Genomic DNA, 25,787 nt, shown 5'->3' on the forward strand with positions numbered 1-25,787 from the left:
CAACAGGGGTACCCAGTGATGATGGTGGGGAACTTCAATTGCATCGACGACCCAGAAGAGAAAAGGAGGGAAGGCCTTCACTAACAAGATCGAGGTCAGAGAGTTTCAGAATTTTATAATGTCCAATAGGCTAGCTGACCTCAGCTTCACTAGCTCGAAATTTATTTGGTGTAAAAACAGGCTAGGGCAGGCGCATGTTTGGAAGAGGATTGACAGAGTTTTTGCTTCGATTGGATCCAGAGATTTTCGGACTTCTGGGTGTGCTCTGCCTAGGATAGCTTTGGACCACTACCCCATTCTGGTGAGTACCTTACATGCTTTTCTGATTTCTTAGTCTTTTTCGTTTTGAGAAGGTGTGGCTGTCCTATCCACAATCGTGGGATGTGATGAGGGAGGTGTGAATGATGCTAGTTTGGAGAACTCTATGGGAAGAGGCCACCAATCTCATCCAACAGGGGTACCCGGTGATGATGTTGGGGAACTTCAATTGCATCGACGACCCAGAAGAGAAAAGGAGGGAAGGCCTTCACTAATAAGATCGAGGTCAGAGAGTTTCAGAATTTTATAATGTCCAATAGGCTAGCTGACCTCAGCTTCACCGGCTCGAAATTTATTTGGTGTAAAAATAGGCTAGGGCAGGCGCACATTTGGAAGAGGATTGACAGAGTTTTTGCTTCGATTGGATCCAGAGGTTTTCGGACTTCTGGGTGTGCTCTGCCTAGGATAGCTTTGGACCACTACCCCATTCTGGTGAGTACCTTACATGCTTTTCCGATTTCTTAGTCTTTCGTTTTGAGAAGGTATGGCTGTCCTATCCACGATCGTGGGATGTGATGAGGAAGGTGTGACGGATGCTAGTTTGGAGGATGTGATGTACAAAATGACCCGCAAATTGGAGCTGACTAGGCACCGATTGATCACATGGAACAAGGAGGAGGTGGAAACATTTTCAAGAGGGTGGAGAAAATTGAGGCCTTCATCACCAGACTATAGACTCTAGAGGACCGAGGGTGTGGCCTTTCAGACGAGGACCAGGGGATGCTCAGGGAGCTGCTAGCCAAATATCACTCCCTACTCAGGCAGTAGGAGGTGTTCTAGAGGCAGAAGTCTAGAGTTCAGTGAATCAGGGAGGGTGACAGGAACATAGATATTTCCACTAATCGACCATTATTCGGAGGCAGCGGAATTGGGTTTGCAGGATTAGAGATAGTAATGAACATATGACAGAGAATCAGGAGATGGTCTGGCAGACTCTGGAGCAGTTCTTTTGACCCATGTGGATCGAGTCTATGGGTGTAGCTGGTGGAGCATGCTGGCCGGACCCAGAGAGGAGGGTCTCAGGGGATGAGAACATAACTTTAGTCAATTCGGTGTCAGATGTAGAGTTTTAAGAACCCCTCTAGTCCTTGAGCGAGGATAAGGCCCCGAGTCCGAATGGGTTTCCCCTAGTTTTCTTCCAGAGATACTGGCACATTATCAGGCAGGAGGTGACTGCAATGATTTAGCAGTTCTTATCTGCAACGATGCCTGATGAGTGGAAGCGGACCTTCATCATTCTAATTCTGAAGAGGCAGGATCCAGTAGAGCCGGGTCACTACAGGCCGGTTAGTTTGTACATAACCTTACATAAGGTTGTGGCGAAAGTCTCGGTCCAGAGGATGAGGGACATCTTACCCAAACTCATTTGTCCTGAGTAGGGGGTCTTTGTTAGGGGACGTTCCATCTCCAACAACTTCCGCATTGCCCATGAGTTCATGCCTGACCTCCATAGGATCTTGGTGGTGTACTGTGGAGTGTCCGGTCAGTAGGTGAACCTGGCCAAGTCAGCCATCTGCTTTAGGCTGAAGATCGACCTAGGTACGAAGGCTTTTGTCATGAGTATCTTGGGGATTGGAGAGCAGGAGGGGACCCTCAGCTACCTTGGGATCTCGATCATTAGTTGATGCTTTCATAGAGGGGAGTGCGCGCCTATGGAGCTAAGCATCAGACATAGATTGGAGGAATGGCAGGCGGGCGCTCTATCGATGATGGGCAGAGTCACTCTAGTATGGTCATTCTTGCCTATTTACTTGCTGTCCAACACCCTGGTTCCCATTGCAGCACTTTGATGCATGGAGAGACTATTCAGAAGCTTCATTTGGGGGCAGTTTGGGGACAGAGGAGGAGTTCACCTTTTAACCTTAGAGACGATATGTCAGCCGACTAGCAAGGGCATGTTGGGAGTCCACTGGCTGATTGAGCGCCGGAAGGTACTTGCGACCAAGTTGGCAGCCATATTTCTCCTAGAGCCGAAAAGTCTCTGGGGTTCTTTGCTGAGGGCAAAGTATGGAGATCCGGTTTCTCCATTAGCCCACTGCATTGGGCGAGGTTGTTCCTTTATCTGGAGAGAGATATGTACCCATGTTCCGGTGGTGATACCGGCGATCATATGGGAGATCAGGGACGATCGAGCAATCAACATCCATGAGGATAGGTGGCTATCTGAGGTTTCACTGCAGGGCTGGCCCACCTTAATCGACCATGGCTGGCTGGCGGGCCATAGAGTTTGTGATTTGTTTGCTCAAGGAGAGCGGAGGTGGGACAAGGCCCTCGTTAGGTGGATGTTTGGGGAGAATCTTGCTGAGCGGGTACTATCCCTACCAATTTTTGATGGGGAGACAGCGGACAGGAGAGTCTGGAGCACGACCGAAAGATCGGTGGTACATGCCCAAGACTTATCTACAATAGTCAAGAGGCCTCTGACTCGGCATATTAATGGAGGATGGATCTGGAGGAGGTGCATCCACCCCCGCGTTGCTCTGTTCCTCTAAAAGGTGGCCTGGGGATGCTTGCCTACCAGAGGCGTGCTGGTCCGATGAGGGGTGAAAATTCCTACAATATATGTGGCATTCTAGGAACGAAGGAGTTCATCTACCATGCCCTCATCGAGTGCTTGCAGGCCAGACAAATTTGGGGTGTCCCATAGCCCACCCCGACCAGTGGAGGGGGTGGACGTCCATTGAAGAGTTTCTATGCTTCTTGAAAGCTTCGGTGTGGGGATCCGGGCTTGAGGAGAGGGGGACCCGTGCTACCTACTTGGCCTACCACTGTTGGCTAGATAGAAATGCCCAAGTCTTCGAGGATGGCGCTCTCATCTGAAGGTAGGGGCGGACAGAGCTCTACTGCATGCGACAGAGGTCTTTGGTACTACTTAGGTTTTACCTATTGGGGTGGCTAGGGACATCTGAGGCCCCTATTCTGCTCTTGCAGGATCTAAGACTATGCTTATCTCTTGGGTTCCCTCACCTCTTAACTTTCTTAAGATGAACTTCGACAGCAGTGTGGGCGAGGGCGGAAGCTACAGAGGTGTGGAATTTATCATCAGAGACCATGCTGCCAGACTAGTGGTGGCGGAGGGTCAGCGGATCTTCGACACGTCTGTTGCGTGTGCCGAGCTTAGAGCTGCATGGGAGGGGATGTTCTATGCCAGAAGGGTGCTGGGTGCGGATTGTATGGATCCGAGGGCGGGGATGCGCTACTGAGAAGAGGCCGATGCTCCGTGACATCTGCATACTATTAGGGGAGTGCGGCTCCCACCAGGCCATGCATGTATATAAGAAGGCAAACGATGCTGTAGACTGGGTTGTCTCCTTTACGATTCACCACTCAGGAGGTTTTGTTTGGGTGGACCACACGTCACAGCCAAAGGCCTTGCGTAGTCTTTTATTTTTTGATTTTGTTGGTCACATTTACACTCGTCGTGTGTGAACTGCCGTTGTACCCAAAAAAAAAATATTAATGGAGATCAATGACTTTTAACTCAATGAAATATAAAGTTTGGATTTAAAAACTAAAGAAATAATTAAGTTGTTGAGTTGGCTTGGATCCTAAAATTAGACGCGAAGTTTGATTGTATTAAGTTTAGGTTCAGATAGATCTACACCTAAAAATACGAAACTTGGGATTACATGTGTACAGATACATGCACAAACATATGTACATAGATACCTACATGCATATATATTTTTTTAATTATAAAAAAGTGAATAGAAAGTAGTCAAACCTTGACCTATCTTGTTCCACCAAATTATTGTCCATGTATCTATGGCTTAATACATATTGCTAAAGATATAGTTTTCTACACCATATTATTTTGACTTAAAATTTAAATTAAATTTGATTATTGTAGATATTTTTTGCGCTTCTTTATTATTTTTAGCTTTGTAGATGCGTCGGTAATAAAAGTAATAGCTAAACTGACACCTACAGTAGATGCAATTTTATTTCTTTATCTTTTTCTTTGTTTATGTTTCATAGTTCATCAATTAAGCTTTCCAGAGTATCAAATAATTTCAAAAAAAAATCCTAAAGTATAGTAAAATAAGTTGTTAAATACCCAATTAACTTTGTTTTGTATATCCTATTCCAAGGTTAATTGGGTTCGGTTTTGGATGGTGGCAGATAGAGGAGGGAGAAAGAAACATAGAAGGAAGGGTTGTGAGGTGAATAAAAAGGTTTGGGGGTTGCATTTGAGGGGGTCAAGTACAGATATATCTAGAGTCGTCCTTCCAAGAATTTAGCTTAGCAGTCACATTCGATTACCACATGGTTGTAACCTCTCTGTTGGGCCACCATTGACCCAACAGCAATCAGTGCAGTAATTCAGCGGGCCTACATAGTTGCTGCTGAATAGGCCCATGATACTCAAACACCATAGCCTAGACTAGACGGACTAGAACATCAAAATTGGGTTTAGTAAGTTCCGAGCCTTCTAAGGAGTCCAATGGGTTGTATCATATTCTTACCAGAAGGTGGTGAGGAGCTAGCCCCCATCAATCTTGAGGAGACCAACCCAGCTAGTCCGACAACTTTTTTTTTTTTTTTTGATAAACCGGACAAATTATACGGTTCTAGTAAAAATACATCCAAGAAAGCCAGAAAAAAGAGGATGAAGGGATGGGGGAGAAGTTTCATAGCTATCCCAAAGGAAGCCAAACTGATAAATTATATCGTTTCAAAAAAAAAAAAGATGACAGAGAGGAGAGGAGAAGTTTTATAGCTATCCCAAAGGAACCTATCGCTGTGTTGGGCTACATATGAAGCAACCCAGTTAGCTTCTCTATAAGCCTCCCAATATACATGGGTAACTCGGAAGGCAACACAATCCCTCAACAGCCTGCGAATATCTTGCAACAAGTACCTGTCGCCTGCCCTAGACTGGCTCTGGATCCACCCGATCACCGTAGCTAAGGGTGAAAATGGGTCGGGTCAGACTGGGTCATGAGTAACTTCGACCCAACCCAGTTTCTTATTTGGGTCCTAATGTTGAACCCATACCTAATCCAATAGAAGATTAGGTCAAGACGGGTTAGGACTCAAACCCAATTTAATATAAGATTGGGTCGAGTCGTGTCGGGACCATTGCTAAAATTTCTGACCCAACGGGTCATTTGGGTCGGGCCCATCTATAACCCAGTACCAACCCAAAAAATTTAGGTCCGAGTCAGGTCCGAGTCGGGTCTGGATTGGGCCCAAATGAATCTAAAAGAGTATGACTGTATCTGTGAGACAGAAAGCAGTCTCAATCACCTTCCTTTGGATATTGAAGGACAAAAAACTACAAACCAGATAAGGTTGACTGGCTGCAAAAACAACATTCAATGCTCATCAAATCAAATTATCTTGAGAACAGGCCATGTCTTCATACTTAGGCCTTTTCGAGGCCCGGTTGTTACTTTCTCATTATTCTTTAATAAGCCTTCAAAACCAAGCAATAAAATTGGATGAATCATTCTATATTTTGAATTAGAGTTATAAACTTTAGATGCAAGATACTGCTTACATACAAGACATGCATATTAGTCATAAGGCATAACTTAAAGAACAACACGGGTTCGGGCTTTTTCAGGCCCAAATGGTTTATTGGATTCGGTTCGGGTTGGATCGTAGGGTTGGAAACCCAAAATTGCCCAAAATTCAAATGGGTCGGGTCAGGTCGGGTAGGGTCTGAATTTAGTAAACCCATATTCGACTCAAAAAATAGAACGAGTCCAATTTTAGAATCCGATCCGACCTCATGGATCCTCCAAAATGGGTCTAATCGGGTCTAAGCGGGTCATGTCGGGTCGGGTCACGGTTCAAACCGACCCATTTACAGCCTTAACTATAGCTAAGTTCTTTTCAAGATGAATACAAACTGCCCCTAGGGTGAACCTCGTATAGGCGATGCCCTCAGCTTAGCTCTGGGGATAGAAGTATCGTAGATATGACTACCCGCAGCAGCAACAAATTTGGAGTCAGAATTCTTGATCAAAAAACTAGCACCACTCCTATATCCATTATTAGACACGCTATCATTGACGTTTACTTTGAGAAAGCCTGAGGATGGGAGCTCCCAGGAGATGAAAATCCTCCGGATCACTGCGAGAAAGAAATCAGAGAGATACTTGACAGTCTCATAGTCCTTAGTTGAATGTGACCAGATACATCCATCTGTAATGTGAGATGCAGAAATCAGAGTATCAACAATCATCTCCGCAACATCTAGACCAAATTTGGTAAAGTAACTGTTCATTCCAAGCATTATTATAATAAGAAATGCCTCTTGTACCCCTTAAAATACCTTGGGCTTATTTTTTTGCAAATTGTGAGAGATTAAATAGGTAACAATGCCCTTTTTTTTGTTAATAAGGTAATAATGCCCTTTATGAACCTAGAAGCGGCCGAGTCTACACTCCCTGGCTTATCCGAAGCAGTAACAAGCCAAGGCATATTTGAATCAAAGACCATTTTGATAGGAATTTAAACTTAACTTCTAATTATTAGTCGTGTACGATTTTCTTCTCGTCATATTGCTTGTTGTTTTATTTAATTTTTTTTACTGGCTGTTACTCGTTTTCCTTGTGCTTCAACATTGTATCACATATCCCTAAAAAAAACAAGCTAAGGTTAAGTCTTTTCCTTCTCCCAATGAAAGATTCTTCTCTAGCAGATGAGAAATGCCGATAATATGATGCCTAGAAGATGCGGGGTAACCGCTCTTGCCCTTTTTGAGAAGGAGAAGACTATGTTGCAGTAGAAAAAGAGAGTTCGATGGATGTTAAAATCTCACCACACATGTAATCATGGGTGCAAGGTTGTATTTATAATCATTGAGATATACAAGAAAGAGTTTTACAAGGCAACAAATAAAACAGATTGCAAAAAATCAGGAGAACAATCAACACTATTTTACAAGGCAACAAATAAAGATTTGGATCGAGTTTATTTGAATTTTGAACATGGCTCTAGATATTTTAATTTTGAACTTGTTTTGAATTGATACAGCTAATATCCTTCCTCAAACTATGCATGGTAGTAAGGCACAGTTTGTGTCACTAGCATTCCAAATCAAGACGAGTCTGAGGCATGGTGAAGATATAGAAATCTATGATGAGGTAGGCACAGACGAGCAACCAATAGCCCAAGAGATACATGCTCACGAACATAATGATAGTCTAACTCGATATGCTTACTGCGAGTATGAAACACTGGATTGACTGTCATATGTAATGAACTCAAATTGTCACAGAAAAGAACGGGGCATTAGGTAATGAGATATGAAGATCCCGAAGTATAAATTTCAACCAAGTTAATTCAGATGCAGTTTGGGCCATTGCTCTGTATTCGGCCTCAGAGCTAGGCTGAGAAATAGTTGGTTGTCTTTTAGCACATCAAGAAATAAGATTACTTACAAGATAAGTACAACAATCAGTAGTTGATCGTTGAGTTAAGGAGCAATCTGCCCGACCGGCATATAAGTCTAGTGTACTAGATGCCTACATATGAAGACCCAAGTTGATAGTGCCTTTAATATACCTCAAATTCTTCTCACCATTATAAAGTAACTATCAGTTGGAGCTTGCATAAATTGAGAGACATAATTAACACTAAGCGAGATATCAAGTCTGATTAGAGTCAAATATTGCAATGCACCAACTAATAAGCAATAGTGATGTGGGTTTTTGTATGGAGTAGAGTTTTGATCCGACTTAAACTTCTGAGACATAGGAGTAGAAATTGGTTTAAACTCATACATAGAATCACGTTCTAACAAGTCAACGGCATACTTAGCTTGATGAAGCACAATACCATCGGAGACATGTGAAACTTGAATTCCCAAAAAATAATGGAAAGGATCGAGGTCTTTCATTGCAAACTCTGAATTTAGAGTGGCAATAAACTCATTGAGAAGAGCATTAGATGAGCCTGTGAGAATTATATCATCCACGTACAGAAGTAAAATTAATATATCTACCGCTGAGTGAAGGATAAATAAACTGGGATCGGCTGAGCTGCAGAAAAAATCAGTTTCAAATAGGATGGAACTAAAATGATCAAGCCAAGCTTGAGGAGCTTGTTCTAGTCCATAGATGGCTTTATGCAGCAAGTAGACATAGTCAGGATGTTCAAAATTTTGAAAGCCGGGAGGTTGCTTCATGAAAACTTGTTTAGATAACACACCATAAAGGATGCGTTCTTTACATCTAACTGACGAATGCTCCACTTGTGAACAACAACAATGGAAAGAACTAATTTGATACTTTGTAGTTTGACAATAGATGAAAAACTCTCAGAGAAATTTTTAGCAAAAAAAAGTCTCAGAGAAATCAATTCCGTCAATTTGATGATCCCCTTTTGCGACCAATTGAGCTTTAAGCCATTATAAAGACCCATCAGCGTTGAGTTTAGTTTTAAACACCCAGTGTGAACCAACAACATTCATTGACAGGTCTCTAGGAACATGAATCCAGGTCTGATTGTGAGACAAAGCAGCAAGTTCTTCTTCCATAGCCTTGGTCTAACCAGGATGTTTAAGAGCAGCTCGAATAGTGTTTGGTTCTTTTGGAATAGGACCGTAGTCTTGTAGCATGGCATAGTGAGGATTGGGCTTGCAAATATCTATTTTAGCAGGAGCTGGCATATGATGAGAGACAAATATTTGAGAAGAAGATGTACTAGTAGCAAATTTGTGAGGTGGGGCATCATTCATACGCTCATGAATTTCATTTGCTGCCATGGGTTCAAGAGGTGCATTGGTCAGAGGCAAAATAGATGCATTAGGAACAGAGTGTGAAGCATCAGTGAGTATATCAGAGATAATTATGGTCTTTGCCAATAGAGCATCAGTTGGTGGAGGTTCATATGAGGGCATTTGTTGAGTGGAGTTCACTGGAATTGAAGGACCAGATGTGGAGGCTAAATTTGAAGGAAGCCATTCTTTAAAGGTAGTGACCATTGACTCAGGAGCACCATGTTGAAGAGAGGTTGTTTTTTTAAATGGAAGTGTTGCCTCGTCAAATACAACATGGCGAGAGATAATGGTCTACCGAGTAGGAGAGTAGTAGTATCGATACCCCTTGTGTCTATCACTGTAACCCAAGAATACACAGGGTAAAGACTTAGAATCAAACTTACTTGTTTTAGTATCCCATATGTAAGGAAAGCACTGTGAACCTAGAACCCGAAAGGAACCATAATCTGGTTGATTGTGAAGCAAATAAAATGATGACTTCCATTGAAGAGTTGATGAAAGAGTTTTGTTAATTAGAAAAACAACAGTGGTAAAAGCTTCAACCCAGAATTTCTCAGGAATATTTGCATGAAACATCATAGTAAGTCCAAGTTCTCTTATTACTCGATGTCGTCGCTCTGCAACCCCATTTTGTTCAGGTGTGTAGGAATAGAAAATCTGATGAATGATACTAGATTGTTGCATATGGTTTAAAAATTGCTGATTAACAAATTCTACACCACCATCAGTTTGCATTATTTTAACAAATTTTCCATATTGGCGAGTAACATACTTTTCAAACAACAAGTACTGAGCAAAGAAATCTGACTTCTGTTGCAGAGGAATTAACCATATAAACTTTGTGAAATCATCCACAATTACAGCATAATATCAAAAATGGTTAACAGAAGTAACTGGAGCAGATCCCCATAAATTAATATATATCTTATCAAAGACAACAGTACTTTTAGAAAAAGATAATGAATAGGAAAGTTTAGACATCTTTCCTAATTGACATCTCTCACATATGGGAGTTGCTACTTTATGGACACAACCTTTATTAAACCAGAACTGCAAAGATGTGATATGATAGCTGCTTGAGGATGGCCGAGCCATTGATGCCATAATTCTTCAGTGACACCTCGAAATCTGGTTGAGAAGAAGGCGGCCGACGAAGCACGAATGGAGTATAAGTTACCCTATTTTATTTTCCTTATTGGCACCTGTTGGGTGACTCGATCCTTTATGACAAAATCTTGATTAGAGAACTTACAGTTAACTGGATAATCAGAAGTAAGTTGGCCAATTGATAATAAATTCTTCTCTAAATTCGGAACCAAAAGAACATCAATTAAGGTAATTTGAGAAGAACTAGAACCAAGAGTGGCATCACCAACATGAGGTATACATAAAAAATCCCCATTCCTAATAAGAACATGATCAATACCATTGTAGAGATGAAGGTTATGCAAAATACCTTCTTGAGAAGTCATATAAGCTGATGCTCCTGTCTGACGTCCATTCTTCATCATTGGCATTTGAATCAAAATGAAGAGCTGCAAATACCTGTGATAAATTGTCAGGTTGAATGGCGTGATTAAACCTGATGGGGGGCAAAATGGATCGTCCTATTCACAACATGGGACCATCCAATTTTATCCAAATAGACATCAGCACCGAGCAGGCCAAACCTCAGTCCTGCTGAACACCAATTTGACCCTGGACCCTACAAAAGGCCGAGTAGACCTCGACCAGACCTTTCCGTTCAGAGCACCCTGTAGGGTCGATCGAAAGCTGAAGAGGCTCCGTCGACCGCAGATATCTACAATGACGTCCCTCGAGCCTGGCTCGGAGCGCCCTGCAGGGTCGACTGAGATTTGAAGAGGCCCCATCGACTGTAGGTATCCACAACGACGCCCCGGCTCGAGCTCGGGCCCCCTATCGAGCTGACTTCAGAGCCGAGGAGGCTAGGCCGACCTCAGTGTCCGTCAAGCCGACCTTACCAAATATATATCGCGGCCCTCCAAATCGGCTCGACCTCAGTTCTCATCAAGCTGACCTTCCTAAGTAAAGGCTGCGGCCTCCAAGCGAGCCCAACCTCGCCCACGTTCACATCCACTTGTGCGCCTACGCACGCCCCTATGTCCACATACATAGCCGTACATTAGAACCTTACCGCGCTATGCTTTGCTTGCTAGCCACTCCATAATATATCAACCATGGACCATACCCTGCCACATCTGTCGACGCCATGTCGTTCACAAGGAAGGCCTATACTGTATGCCTCAAGCAAGCCATGGCTGCATGCCATCTGGGCACCTCCGCGGAGACTATAAATAGCCCCATCAGGTAATGCCTAAGGACTTTTTAGCTGGACCACCTAAAATCTATCCTAACTTTATCATCGGAGAGCCCTCACTGAAACTCCACCGATAAGGCTTTGTGCAGGTCTGCTGGCGTGCAGGAAGCGACACCCTTCTCCGTCCCCTCCGGCAGCTCCCCCCGACTCCTCCGGCATGGTCACCCTCGGGCCGAATTTGAACCACAACAAAACCTATGCTAACAACGAAGGGTATTGTGATCTCATTTGTCATAGATTTGACAAACAAGATCACGATCATTCTCTCGAGAATTGTTAGGTACAGTAGGGACAGAGCTTTGAATATTTAGTTTGGCCGAAGATTGGTTAGCAAGAGCAAACTCCTTACCCTTAGAGGAGAAATTACCTGAGTTTCTTGGCCTTTGCTGTGTGACTTGGAGTTGTTTTTCTACCCAAAGAAGGCAGTGTAGGTAGCTTGGTCTGGAGAATGAAGGCTTACATGTGTTTCATAACTGTACAGCAAAGGGACCACTTCGCCATAGGAGGGCATAGGAGGTTTGAACATTGAAGTAGTAAACGGTTCATAGTGAGCCCCAAGACCGTTAAGCAAGGAAAAAACCTTTGTTTTGTCACTTACTGGAAGGTCCAATAGCAGCTAGACTAACACAAATACCTTTAAACTTGCGAAGATAGTCGTTAAGAGACATCTCCGGATTTTTCTTCATGTAGGTAAGTTGTTGAGTGAGATGAAACTGGCACTCTTGAGAGGCTTGAGCATAGGCTTCTTTACTAGTAGACCAGACTTGTGAAGAAGTATCAAGGCCAATGACAAGCCAAGGGCTTCCTCGGACAGAGTTTCAATGTTCCACCCTCTAAGAAGACGATCAACAGTTTTCCATTTCTAGTACTCAGGGTTTGGAGCAGAGCAGCATTTGATCCATCTGCTACTGGAAGTACAGCAGCCCGAGATGACAAGTCGCCAGTGAGATAGCCTACCAATTCTTGGCTTTCTACAAGAGCAAGAACCTGCTCACGCTAAAGAGTGTAGTTTTCTAGTTTCAATCTAAGTGTGACAAAATTGCCAACATTAAGAGATGCAGAAGACATGTTTTTTTTAAAAAAGAAAGAAAGGCACTCCTCACAATTTGAGCGCTCTGATACCAAGTAGAAAAAGAGAGTTCGATGGATGTTGAAATCTCACCACACATGTAATTATGGGTGTAAGGTTGTATTTATAATCATTGAAATATACAAGGAAGAGTTTTATAGGACAACAAATAAAACAGATTGCAAAAATTTAGGATAACAATTAGCATTGTTTTACAAGGTAACAAATAAAACAGATTGTGAAAAATTAAGAGAACAGCCAATGCTGTTTTACAAGACAACAAGTAAAGACTCGGATCCAGATGATTTGAATTTTGAACACAGCTCCAACGGCTCCGATTGCAAAAATCAGTACTATTTTACAAGGTAACAAATAAAATAAATTGTAAAAAATTAGGAGAACAATTAACACTGCTTCACAAAACAACAAATAAAGATGCAGTCCAAGATGATTTAAATTTTGAATGCGGCTCCAAATGATTTGAATTTTGGGCTGATTTTGAATTAATACGGCTAATAGTTGCTACCCGGTTGACTTAACCCACAAACTTTATGAGGATGGCGCACAAGATGATCTTATGCGCCAAAAAGGCGCATATTTTCCACATGACGTGGGTGACGGTAGCATAAATCGACCGGCGGACGCGGGTGGTTTATAATTCTAAATCTCGTCTAATTTAGGTGAGCAAGCGATTGGGCAGGCGGGGGTGGGGCCCGAGGAAAGGAATGAGGGACGTTGCATAAAGTTGGTCAACAACCGACGTTCGCCATCTCCTTCCCCCCCGGCGCACAGCTCGTCGTCATCAAGGTAAATTCTGATCCAATCCCCAACCCTTCAACCTTTCTCTGTCTTTTTTTCCTGATCTTTCTTTTATCTTTTCATTATATGTATTCGCGATGTGTTTTTCTCATCTCCTGAATGATTCATCTTGTGATGGGTATTGCCAAGATTTTGAGCTCCATGTAATTCTGTCATGATAATTAGATGTTTCTCCATCTTGGTCTGGAGCTCATGCTTTTGTTATTCTTCTTCTTGTAGTTGGATTCCTTTTAATGCTTCTATTTTTTTTTCTTTCCTTCCTTTCTTCTTCTTGTAGTTGTATTCCTTTTAGATGATTCCATTCTTTTTGGTTGCGCTTTGGGGGGGATGGCTTTTAGGGTTTTAGCGATTTGTGGCAGTTCGATTGGTGCTGCTTAGTGGGTATTGCCAGTTCTGCCCTGATATGATGTTGATATTTGGTTATGGATAATTTCTTTGAGATAGATGGGAGTTTGACGCGTGCGTTGGTTTGATGATGTGATTAGAAGGTAAACTGGATAGACTTATGTGGAAATTCTGATGGAAAAAGAAAAAAGGAGTATGAAATCTTGACATGGTGCTTTCCTGAATCCCCTTCTCTCCGGTTATAAGGGCTTACTCAAAGGAATTTAGGTCTAATCATCCTGGAGAAAAATTCTTCTGTTTCGATGAGTATAACGTATCCCAATTCCAAACTCTCTGGGGAATTACTTCGAAGGTATTGAAGGAGAGTCAGCACCCAGTAGTCGTGTGAATTTTAGGAATCATGTAAGTGCAATCCTGTTGAAACTGTAAGGTTTCTGACTAATTCTCTTATATGGCACTTGTGTTTATGCCATCAGTTGATGCCTGTGTTTTTTTCTGCTCATTGTCATAAATTGCATGCCATTGATCACGATGCCAGAGATTAGGTGGAGTCATTGTTTCAACAACAAACTAATGAGTAGAGATAAATCAGGGTATTTATTGCTGATTAATGAATGTGAGGCTGCAAAGCAAAGGTAAAGTGTAGGCAGTCAAGGTTATGTAGCATACTTATGTTTGCCTGTGGAATGCTTGCACGGATATGTTTAAATCAATGGAAGGTAAAAATAAGAACACAAAAATCTCAAATCTACATTTTAACAAGATAGTCAGGTGCCAAAAGAAAAAAATTACCTGTCAAAAAAAAGTAATGATGGTAATATTAGGATCGGAATGATTTGCTCATTTCCAGCTACCTGAGTTGTGATTTTTTTGACGCTCCCTTAGCAAAGTCTTGTTATTATCTCCAGAAAGAAGTAATTGGTCTATGGAACTTTTGCTTGCTTCAGTATTCTTTTTAAGAACTTTAATTGGAAAAAGAAAAGTTCATTTTAGATCCAATACTTAAAAGTAGGGAAATGGCTCAGATGTAGGTGTCAGAAGGAAAGGTTTTGGTTTGATGATTAGACTCATTTGTTCTTTGAGAGATCAGTGGATGGAAACTAAACTTATCCAATGAGCAATGCTTGTTGAGTATTTTGGTGGGATCCAAGAATTAGTAATCTGACAACCATCAGGCAATTATTAGAAATAATGCTTCATTTCAAGTCCTCTTTTACCTGCACTTAATTTATACCTTTAGCAAAGCTCAACACAATCTTGCGCTTCAACTTTCTCAAACGAGGTTGTAGTACTATCCTGGTTGGTTCTTCTAATATCCAATTTATTACCTAAGTTTCACTTCTTATCGGTCCTTGCCAGTATTCAGTATGAAACCTTTCAATTCAAGCACTTTGTCTTGTTCTAATATCCAAATTATTGTCTGAAGCCTCTTTCCTGAAATATCCCAATCAAAATTATTGGAATGGGTTAAATCAATCTTTTTTCTCCGCATTGCAATTTTCCCTCCATGCTTTACCGTACTCTTGGAATTGCAGATCTGGGGATAGGTTCTATATATACTCCTAGAAAATTTATTATACCAGAGTGATGGGTATAAGATTTTGAAAAATTTACTAACGTTTCCTTCTGAACCTGGCAGAGTAGACTATATTCTAGGATTGTTCAGTTTGTGAAACCATATTTACAGTTATTGTGCACTTAACACATGTAGAATTTTGTTAATATTAGCCAGCCACACTTGATAGCATGCTTAGTAAAGAAGGGAACATTTTGTATTCTCATGTCTGACTCGTTGACAGTTGATGTAACTGATCAAAAGAAACAGACTTAAGATTGTATACCCAATCTATATAGTATTTCAGTTGTCAATACATGAAATGTAATTATTGCAATATCGTAGGTTTATGTTTTATAATGACCATTTGAATAACAATTTTGAATTCTGCAGCTTGATACAATTTCTATGGATTCCATGGCACCTGTTACAGAGGTTTCTCACGAACTTGCCCGAGAGTCCCTAATAGAGATCTCACAATCTCTTCCAGAAAATAACCTTCACTCAAATCCATTGCCTACTAACTGTACTGATGCTCATGTTGTCAGTGTAAAAGATAGCGAAAAGGCTGAAGAATATAGATCTAAGTTGATCTCCATTTCCTACACAGAGTCTTCAGAAGTTCAACCTTCACCGTCTGCTTTAGAAAATATCCGCAGCTAGCCAAGAAATTGCTGCTGCTTGTGGAGATCTGTGTGTGTTGTTATCTTTCCATGTTTTTTCTGTTTTGGGTTAAACTCCTGGTTCTCAACTATCAACTCTTTGCTTTCAATGAAATAAATTTATCATATAAATCCATACTGATATTGTGCAGTTGAATATTTTGTTGAACAGAATGCTACCACCGAACAGCAAATATGAAGTCCCTTTTCAAATGCGTGACTAATCTTTTCTGTACAAAGTGCCACTATGGCTAAGTGTTTATACCATAAAGCTGTACTCTTTCTGTTGCCTACCTGCAAGTTCCATATATATTCTATTGGATGTATGCTACTTGTTTGCATGTCTTGGCCTATTAGAATTGTGGTGAGTCGATTGTGTTCAGCCTATTATTTATTGGCGAGGCTTGATAAAAAATAAATACAGGTTGACATCTCTACAGCTTGGCTTGTTTATTGGCTACAAGTGAGACCGTGCTTCCTTTTATCATCATCTACTTGGAGTTTAAACACTATGTTGTGAGAAGATCAGATGGTACTTCTGTTTTTCTTCTGTCTGAAATTATTATGATGATTCAAGTTAAACCTACTTGATATAAATAATAGGCGGACCTCACATTCATTTGTTGCATGCCATGTGATCTAGCTGATATCCAACTGTTTCAATGGTGCAGTTTGTTTTCAAATATGATGTTTTTTTTTTATATCTGCTTGCAATGCAATTCATGATTCCTATTGCATGCATCGTGAGGAAATACTGCAATTATTTATTGTAATTATCTTTTGCCTCAGCTTCTGGTCAACTTCCCTTCTTCGACTGTGCATGAGTTATTATTACTGCATGTATATTTTTGGATGTGAAATCTCTGCCAAATGATGTGATGTTATTTCTCTGATTTTCCACTTTCAAATCCTTCTTAAGTAATTAGCAATTTGGTCTCTTTTATCTTTTTCGTCCTTCAATCTATAGATTGATATCCATGTGACTTATGTTAGACTCTAAAATAAGATGGCGTTGATTCCAAATCTTTACCGTTAAATACCAAATATTAGTTTGATTAAAGTCACTAAGATCAAACCAGAGGAAACAGCAGATGTGCATGCTTTGTATTAAGGCGTGCACAAGCATTAGAATTGAAGCTTTTGCTATCCAAGTTGAAGAAAATGTCGTGAGCTATCACTGCGTAGCAATGATCTGAAAATACCATAAGAATAGAAAATAGAATTCATCTACCTCCTTGTTAAATCTCTGACCTCCGAGGTTGGAGTGCATGTACTCAGATGGTTGACGCATACCTTCACAGTGAGGAAGCGCATATTGAGTTGGTTCCGACCACGAGTGTTCCTCTAATGGTGAGAAACCTCTTAGAAAATTTGTGTATCCTTGCAAACCTGTCAAGCTGTGCAATTCCAACAGGCTCCGGGGTCAGACATTGATCATCCCTTCATATGAGTCGCAGTTGTTCTAGACGAGAGAGAACCAGTCACATAACTTGAAGAGCTGAAGTATTTGCTCGTATCATCATAGGACTATATAAGAGTCAGCTTGGTATTGACCTCAGCAACTTCACTTGAAACAGGGGAATCAACATCACTGGTTGCTTCATGCTCTGCTGCGAGAAGCCAGAACGCGGGGGCGAACGTCAGAACTGATGGAGGCGATGGACTCATGACGGCGGGGTTCGGATTGAGGTTAAGATTAGGATTTGGTGGGGGATCAGGGTTTGGGTTTTCAGCGGCGGAGGTGGAGGCGGGAGGAGAAGTCGAGGAGACAGAGGAAGGATCTTGGGGGACGGATAGGGGGTTCTTAGGCTCGATTTTTCTGCTTTGGTTTTAAGGTTTCAAGGGAGGAATGCGGACGACTGCCATGAGAGGAGCTCGAGAGATCGGATGCGCGAGATGGGGAGCTATCTATCTTCAGCCCGGTATTTCAACTTAATTACGGATTTACCGAGCTCAGGGCCTCAACGGGGACGGCAGGCTTTTTTATTTTTTTTGAAATATCTATTACTTGTTTAATTAAAAGCGCTGTTACCCAGTTACCGTTATCAGGTGCGGATATCCTCATACATAATGTTATGCGGTTTTACTTCCGCATGGATAATCTACGCGTTCGACCGCACGGAAATTATTGCTTCATCTGCCGACCGAGTCGAGACCTTTCGGAGTACGCCGTTGCCTCGGGGAGTTGCTTCCGCATAAATAATTGTGCCTACACAGGTGCGGTTGTGCGCATATTAATTTCTGTGCGGATTTACTTCCGCATAGAAACTGCTGCGTGAGTTGTGGATTTCCGCATATTAATTCTGTGCGGATTTGCCTCTGTGTAATAATTTATTTATATATATCTATCTGATATTCGTACCCCCGACGGGAGGGCTGGACCTGATGATGCGACCGGGCCACCGGCTAGCCCCCGGCGGCGGCGGTCGGGAGTTCGGCGGTCTCGCCTCTTCTTCCCTCCGATCCTTCTCCTCTCTTCTCCGCCTCCTCCACGGCCGCCTAACCCATTAAAATTGCTTTTTCCCCTCTCAATTCGTTTTGCTTCGCAGTTAGAAGAAACGCGCCCAAAAAGCGCATCCAAGAGATAGAAAAATCCTCGTCCAATTCCGTTCGGTAAATCCAAGTTTCTTTTTCAGTCTTTCCACTTCCAATTTTTCATATGTGGTCTCTTCTTATTTTTATACTCGGCATATGATTTTCTACTTTAAACATTTGATATACTTCTAATCTCCTCTTTGTAATTGGTTGTTGAACTAGGCATCAGAAATGGGAGGTTGTGATTACAATACTTTCATTTTGCCTCGGTTTTTCCATTACATTTCATGCTTGGAAGTGTGCAATTAATTCGTAGGTTAATCGCTTGGTTTATAATGTGGTGCTTTGTATCAAGTTATCTGCCTTATTATAATTGCCAAAGCTTGGAAAAGCTAATTATGCCTTCTTTTTTAATTTTTTCCCCCAATTTGTAATCAATGTTTATAATAAGGTCCAACTCTTTATGTAACATACCTTTTCTCTCACAACACTGGGTTTTCCAAAGAAGGAGATTATTGACATATGAGAAAGACCATGTGGTTATGGTTTCTATGGTAATCTCATAAAAGTTAAGGGAATGGTTGTGAAGAAGAGGTTGATTTCCCCCTCTTTTTACATGAGAAATATTCTTCCAATCAGGTCAATATCTCCTTGATCCCTTTGTTCGTGATGTCTAATTGAGTGTTGAACGATAAACATGGGTGCCTTCTTTTCGTGCTGCCAAAGCAGTAGTCGATGATTGTGAACCCTCGATCATCAGTGTTTTGTTTTCCAAGTTTAATTTGTATGGAGGTATGAACGAAAAAAAGAGGCACGTCCAACCTTAACTCAGCTGATTGGTATCTCTCTTCACTTAGAAGAGATCCGAGGTTCAAACGCTAGTAGTGGCATCCCTCCTATATTTCTCAAAAATTGAAAGAAAGAAAAGAAAGAGTTAGCTAGATGCTTTGCTGTTATTTTCCTATGAAAATGAGTTCTACCTACATATTGGACTTAAAGATACATGTTATGAAAGATTTGAGCTTCTAAGAACTTGTCTAATTCGTATCTAGAGATTTTCTATTGATGTATGGAAAGAGGTTTTATGAGCTACAATCAATAAAGTGGATGATGGATTGAAATAGGTCTTATGAACACGTGGCCTCTAAGGGTTGAGACTACTTGACAATAGGGTTTCGAGGAAACATAGAATTTGAATGTGTGGATATAAAGTGAGTTTTGACTGAAGAGCTGGAGCACTTGGTGATTGGATGCAGAAATCAGGCAATAAAGATTTTCTCTTTATTGCTGGGATTACTAGGATGTAGGGCTTGGGGATTGATGGACTAAACTTTTAGTGATAAAATGGATAGACATCTATTCTCATTGGAGGGTATATCCGATATTGTGATTTTGAAGGAAAGGAAAAGACAGGGGAATGGATGGCTTCATATTTGGGCTACTAGAGAGGGTGTAGTTGTAATCCAAGCCTTGTAAAGATGAACTGGATTAGGTTTAGTAGATAGTTTCTACTAGTTCTTAGTTAAGAGAGAAATGATCTGATATTAGACCTATTACAATTCCATGTTTATAGCAGGTAACAGAAGGGGAACGAAACTTATGGAGAAAATAAAAAAGAGGAAGGATGGATATAAAATAAAATGGAGAAATCCAGCAAAAAATAACAAGCAACTAAGTTAAAGGTTTTTACCAAATTTCAAAACCTAAAACTCATAGTAATATTAAAATACAAAAAATATTTTGAAAGTCCATCAAATAGAAATTAACACAAAATTCCATCTGTATGCATAATATCTAAGATATACATTTAAACACATGGAGAAACCCAAGAAAGAAACTAAACAATGCTTTAATCAACTTATAAGTTTAAAATATAGGATATCAAAGAAAGACAATAAAAGTTTCAAAATCCTAGAGCTTAAGAGCATTTGAAACACAATTTCATTTTGATGTATAATTTATGTAGATACGTATGGCTGAATTGGATTAACATGTCTCATTAAACCTCTAGTATTGGAGTTAGCAGACATTTAGGCTGTTAATGACAACGTACATCAAGATTAGTGTTTGTGAGACCAAATCGATGCAAAAAGAGTGAGACATACACCATGCTAAATGAAAATATTGGAACAAGCCTTGTTGTATATTTATGACAAAATGGTTGTGGAAGTGATACATTAGCAAGCCTATAAGGTCTTTCAGTAGTTATGCTAGAGACCAAGGTTCAAACCCTTCAACAAGGTTAGAGCAGCTTAGGGGTATTTGGATAGGGCTGCTGTGTGGCCCATTGCTTGTGGCCCTCTTCTACCGCATGCACAAACACACGAGGAAAAAAAAAATAATCATGTGGTCCAACTCCACTTAATTTATTTATATTCTTGTAGAAGAAAGAAAGGGTCTTGACCAAGTTAAAAACTTATTACTCAAAGCATTTTAAAATCATTTTGCTCATGCTCTTAGAAGGTCAAGCCAGAAAATAACAAATAAAAGCAATACCCTATATGTTCTTCTTATTAGTCCCTAATACTCCTAGAAGAGAGGCATATTTACTTACATTTCCTTTTCAGTAGCAGTTGTTTAATGGCAGTAAAAGCTTTATGGCTTCAATGCTGACCGGCAAAGAGATTTTTTGATACCACATAAGCCTTATCGATCAAACCTCATGGAAAAATGGAATTCATTATCTATAATTTCCTTTATATCACGGACTAATAAATTGCTTAAATGAATGTTACATGCAATTAATCAATTATTTGAATGGACTGTGGGCCATCAATGGGTTCTTAGGAGAAGGAAGTTGCTAGCTAGCATTCTAAGTAAGCTAGGATAAGGGACAGGGCAAATAGGGTTTGGTCTAAGTGGTGGGGAAGGGCTCGAAGATGCATCCAACCACTCCTCCTATGAGGATGTCCTAAAGGTAGAAGAGGGTTTCTGTCTCTACTTGACTAGGGTTTCAAGAAAACTAAAGAAAACCAGAGAAAGAGGGGGAAGAGAGGGGGAGAAGAGGATATTACACTCAATACTTGCTTGTACTCCTTCCTCTCCTTGTCTTGGTTGCAAGAGGCTATGTATGAGTAGTAGGCTAGTAGGATTAGGGCTTTGGGATTGGATAGAGGGAAAATATAACAAGGGGAAGGGATCAAGATGTAGGACTGTGGGTGGATATTGGTGGAGTCTCCACTAGTCTTTCTAATTTTTTTTATGTTCTACCATAATTTTAGGGTAGAATGAGAAGGTACTTGTAAAGGTAGAGGAATAGTATAAGGGCTAGGATTTAATGTAGAACTAGAAAGCCCCAAACCTAAGCAGGGATGTTAGGTGATAGATGATTGAATCCTATTGGCTAGGATTAGGGCTGAAATCGAATCGGATACTAGCATATCCACATCCATATTTATTTTTTTTGACGAATATAGATATGGATACGGATGTTAATCGGATGCAAAAATTCATATCTATATTTGTTTTAAATGGATATGAATACAAATCGGATACCGAAAGTATGAATATAAATATGGATATAAATCAGATAATTAAACTTTATTACCATAGAATCAAAGATATTACTATGTAGGTGATAAATCAAGTTAATAGCATGTTAATGTGGTCATTTATTTTTCTTAAAAGTTCATAAGTGCCATATAAAATTAAATAGGGTTATAAATGGACCAGATATTCGGATATGGATTGGATAGTTGTCTATCCATATCCATATCTTTTTTTTTTACGGACGTGGATACGGATACGGATATTAGTCGGATGCTCAAATTCCTATCCATATGCAGATAGATTCGGATACGAAAACGGATTCGGACGAATATTATCCGATCTACTTTCACCCCTGGCTAGGATGTGAGGGAGACAATTGTTAAAGTGCCTAGGATTAGAGCTCTTTGGATCTAATGGCTAGAATTGATATGAGATAAAATACTCTTATTGGCTAGAGAGAGAAGAGGATTATGGAAATGTAGGCTAGGAACTAAGGAGGACGTATTTTTTAGTTTGTGTTTCTTTTGAAGGATGGGTTGAAAGGATAAAGGGGGAGGACTAGGATGAGGATAGAAATGATAATCCAAGGACGAATAGGAATGCTAAACATAAGAAGGGGATATGTTAATTACATCCTCTTTTGAATTGATAATACAAAGGAGGATGGAAGAATAGGACTTTGTAGAAGAGGGAGAAAGAGATCCAGTAGATAAGAATGGATTGGTATAAATGTGATTTGGTCTCGATCCAAGGAGAATCTTAAGGGCTAAGTAGATCATTAGGGGGCGCTATGAGGGCCTAACATTAAATACCAACCTGAATTAGATGCATGTCATAGGATTGGCATCAAAAGTGGGAAGAGTTTTTTATGGAGGAGATCTCTCCTTTGTTCTTATGTGGGGTTGTGATTTGGTGCAAGTGTGGTACTATGGGAGAGTAGTGAGTGTCTAGGGAGACACATGGCATATGAGGAGAGGGTGAAGGATCAAGTTAATTATAGAGAATAATGATATGAAAGCTTGCTAAGGTGCTACTTGCCACACTAAGAGGCAAATGGCCCTAAGGGGAAGGATGATGGAGACTGAAGGAGGGGTTGGTTTAGTAAGATGCACACCGCATGTAATAGAATTTCTTCATGGTGTGCTCCTATAGCAAACAAAAGGGGTTGAGGATATAATGGGTGGTGTTGGTCTGATCATGATAATCAGGTCTAGCCTAAGCCTACATCAGGTCAAGATGGGTCCAATGTTAATGCAAATGTAGGTCTTTAGACTTTTTGTGTGTATGATTATGTTTGGACCGGGATTAAGTGAATCGAACCTGGGTTAGACTAGGGGAAGCAGGAATTGGATATGATTGGGTATGATCAGGTATGATTTGTGTCGAGAGTTGGGTAGGATTGGTTAAGATGCAACTAAGCAAGGAAGTTATTTCACCCTGTTGCAGCTGGGAGTATCTACATGGGACAATAGAAAACTTTAGTTTTAGATGTCGGGGGAAAGCTTCTGACAGCAGGGATGTTGCATACCTTTGTCACTGTTGTCTTGTACAATGCCTTGTGACAGCTCATTGTACGAACCTTGTGAAGAAAAGGAATTTGTTAACCAATGTTCCCTTTTTGTTACCAACTTATAAATGGTGAAGGAAACATTACATCCAAACTAATTAATAAGGACGTTACAAAGCTTCATTTTTAAAATAGCAACTGACCTTTTTGACAAACGAACGTTACAAAGACTTTGTCACCTTCCATGTTGTACAACATCATGTGCAGGAGAGGAGCCTTTTTTGGTTTTTGGAATTAATGCTCACCTTTATTCTGTCTGCACCAACAACCCTTCCTCTTTCCCTATATAAAACCCAACCTAGCAGCGAGCCTATCCTCAATCCTTTTCATTCCTTTGCATATTTTCTTTATTTTAGGTATAGTGGAGTTTAGTTATCAACATGTTTCTTATTGTCAAGAGATATCCAATTATGAGATGGAAAACTTCATAATCTTCTGGCTTCATAGCATAAGGAGCTGCCTCATGTGTGAGATCACCAATGCCTCGTCTCGGAGGATGTGGCTATGCACCATAGAGGTACTTAGTTTTAGTATAAATATTGATCTTGTAAATCTAGTTTAGAGCTAACCTTTTCCATTTGGTTCTAGATTTTAACATGAACAAAAATTCTAGTATCGAAAAGATCATTATCCCAAACTTTAATTTGGGATGCCTGTTTGTTTTTAGTATTCATGGAATTGATAGGCCTATACTTAATATGATTCTATTGCTGTAGTTCTCTGTAGTAGGGAAGATTTTTTTCCGTTGTTTCTTAACTTCATATTTCTTAATATGAGCAAATAATCATTGATGATGATGATATGTATTATACATGAAAGATACTAGGTGAATGATGCCAAGGCTGTATATCCACAAAAACAATTTTTTAAATGGCAATTTTTATTTCCTAGATGCCACTGACTCAGAGAAGCTCATTGAGGGCCCATTTCATCCCTTCTCTCTCGACAACTCTTTTCCACCATCTCAGTCACCTTCATTATAGTATATTAATAATAACTTTATCTTTTTTTAGCAAATTTGTGGAGTATAATATTTTCTATATATAAATTACAAATTAATTATATCTACAGAGACTATGGAGCTTGGTCATGTGGGTTCATGCACCTCTTCCTCCACTCACAGCCTAAGGGTAAGAGCAAAGGTGTTTATCATCAGTAGAGTCAAGCAATCTCGTGGAAGGATTCTGGCACGGGAGCTGTGGTATCATGCTTCCCTTCAATCTGAACAGTAAGGTCTATACTGATGCAAGTTACATAAAAAAACTAGGCGCAATTAAAAAATTAATTACAAAACAGCTGAAGGCATGAAATGTGTTGACGTGCACAGTTTACATTCTACCATTATTTACTTATTTGCTTTTGTTTGTCCTTCGATCGTTGAGAATGAAGCATGCCCAAACTAGAGGACAGCCTGGTTGGCTACTGCAGCTGGATCCTTGTCAAAACACTGGATGCAAGTCTAAGAATCCTTTTTATTTTAATCTCTCTATTCGGATAGGTTCATTTTCCAGACTGGAGTCAACAAAGGGCTCACCACAATCTTTTTTTTTACCTTGGAATCCATGGCCCTCTTTTTCCTCTATGGTCTATGCAAACCACCCAGCTCCTCGTCTCACTCTCCACAACCATGTTCCGTTTACATTCCTTAATTATGAATTCATTTTTTGGCCTTTTAATATTTTAGTTTTAGGAGAAAGTTTAGCCATTGGATAAATAGTTAACAGCGTGGTTTGTGACATGTAGAATCTTTCTCGTTTCCCATGTTTGCCTCACAGTCAAGTTGGTGAGGTTTGCTGCAAGGACCTGGAAAGAGAACCACCATCTGGAGGAGAAAGCCAATTAAGCTGCCAAGGGATTGCAATCTGATAATTTGCTGTAGCAAGCATTGGGCCTATTTTTCAGGAGAGCGGTGTGGGAAAAAGCAAAGATTATTGCACTCCAACCCTCATATAATGACAAGTGTAATATTTGTCATTCTTAATTCAAGTTTCAATTTATGAGATGCTAACATTCCTAATAATCCTTGCTTCGTTTTGTATGGAAACATTGTGTCTGAAATATATTTTGTACTATATTACTGGGTTAATGTGTGGGATTCCATGGATCATATCCTATTTTGTTATTTTATTTTTTGATAGTGTTGGTATGGACTCTGTGCTTATTTTGATATGAATGGTTATGACTTCAAAGAATAAGATGTTAAGCTTATTGTTACATGATAAATGTGCTCGTATTTTTTATAATTAAATGTCTTTTGTTTCTCTTTTTAGCAAAGATACAAGAGAGCTAAGCCAAGATTGCCATATTTTGTAAAGAATATCAACATCATGAGACTTTACCAACTTAACCAGTAGGC

General features: G+C 40.3%; 1 long non-coding RNA gene across 4 annotated transcripts; it reads left to right on the top strand.

Annotated features, from left to right (window-relative positions):
- The first annotated feature begins 13,127 nt into the window (after nt 1-13,127).
- LOC103711804 (uncharacterized) lies at nt 13,128-25,538 on the top strand. Of its 4 annotated transcripts, none has more exons than XR_015976565.2 (5): nt 13,128-13,266; nt 15,572-16,204; nt 16,265-16,372; nt 24,503-24,659; nt 25,175-25,538. It is a non-coding gene; the product is annotated as an uncharacterized LOC103711804 (long non-coding RNA). The 4 variants fall into 4 exon arrangements; XR_015976566.2 differs by having other exon boundaries at nt 15,572-16,114; XR_015976564.2 differs by having other exon boundaries at nt 15,572-16,372.
- The last annotated feature ends 249 nt before the right edge of the window (nt 25,539-25,787 follow it).

The sequence above is a fragment of the Phoenix dactylifera genome, chromosome 3, assembly GCF_051530095.1.
Source record: "Phoenix dactylifera cultivar Ajwa chromosome 3, Ajwa_hap1_PhDact_Kaust_v1.1, whole genome shotgun sequence".
Taxonomy (NCBI): domain Eukaryota; kingdom Viridiplantae; phylum Streptophyta; class Magnoliopsida; order Arecales; family Arecaceae; genus Phoenix; species Phoenix dactylifera.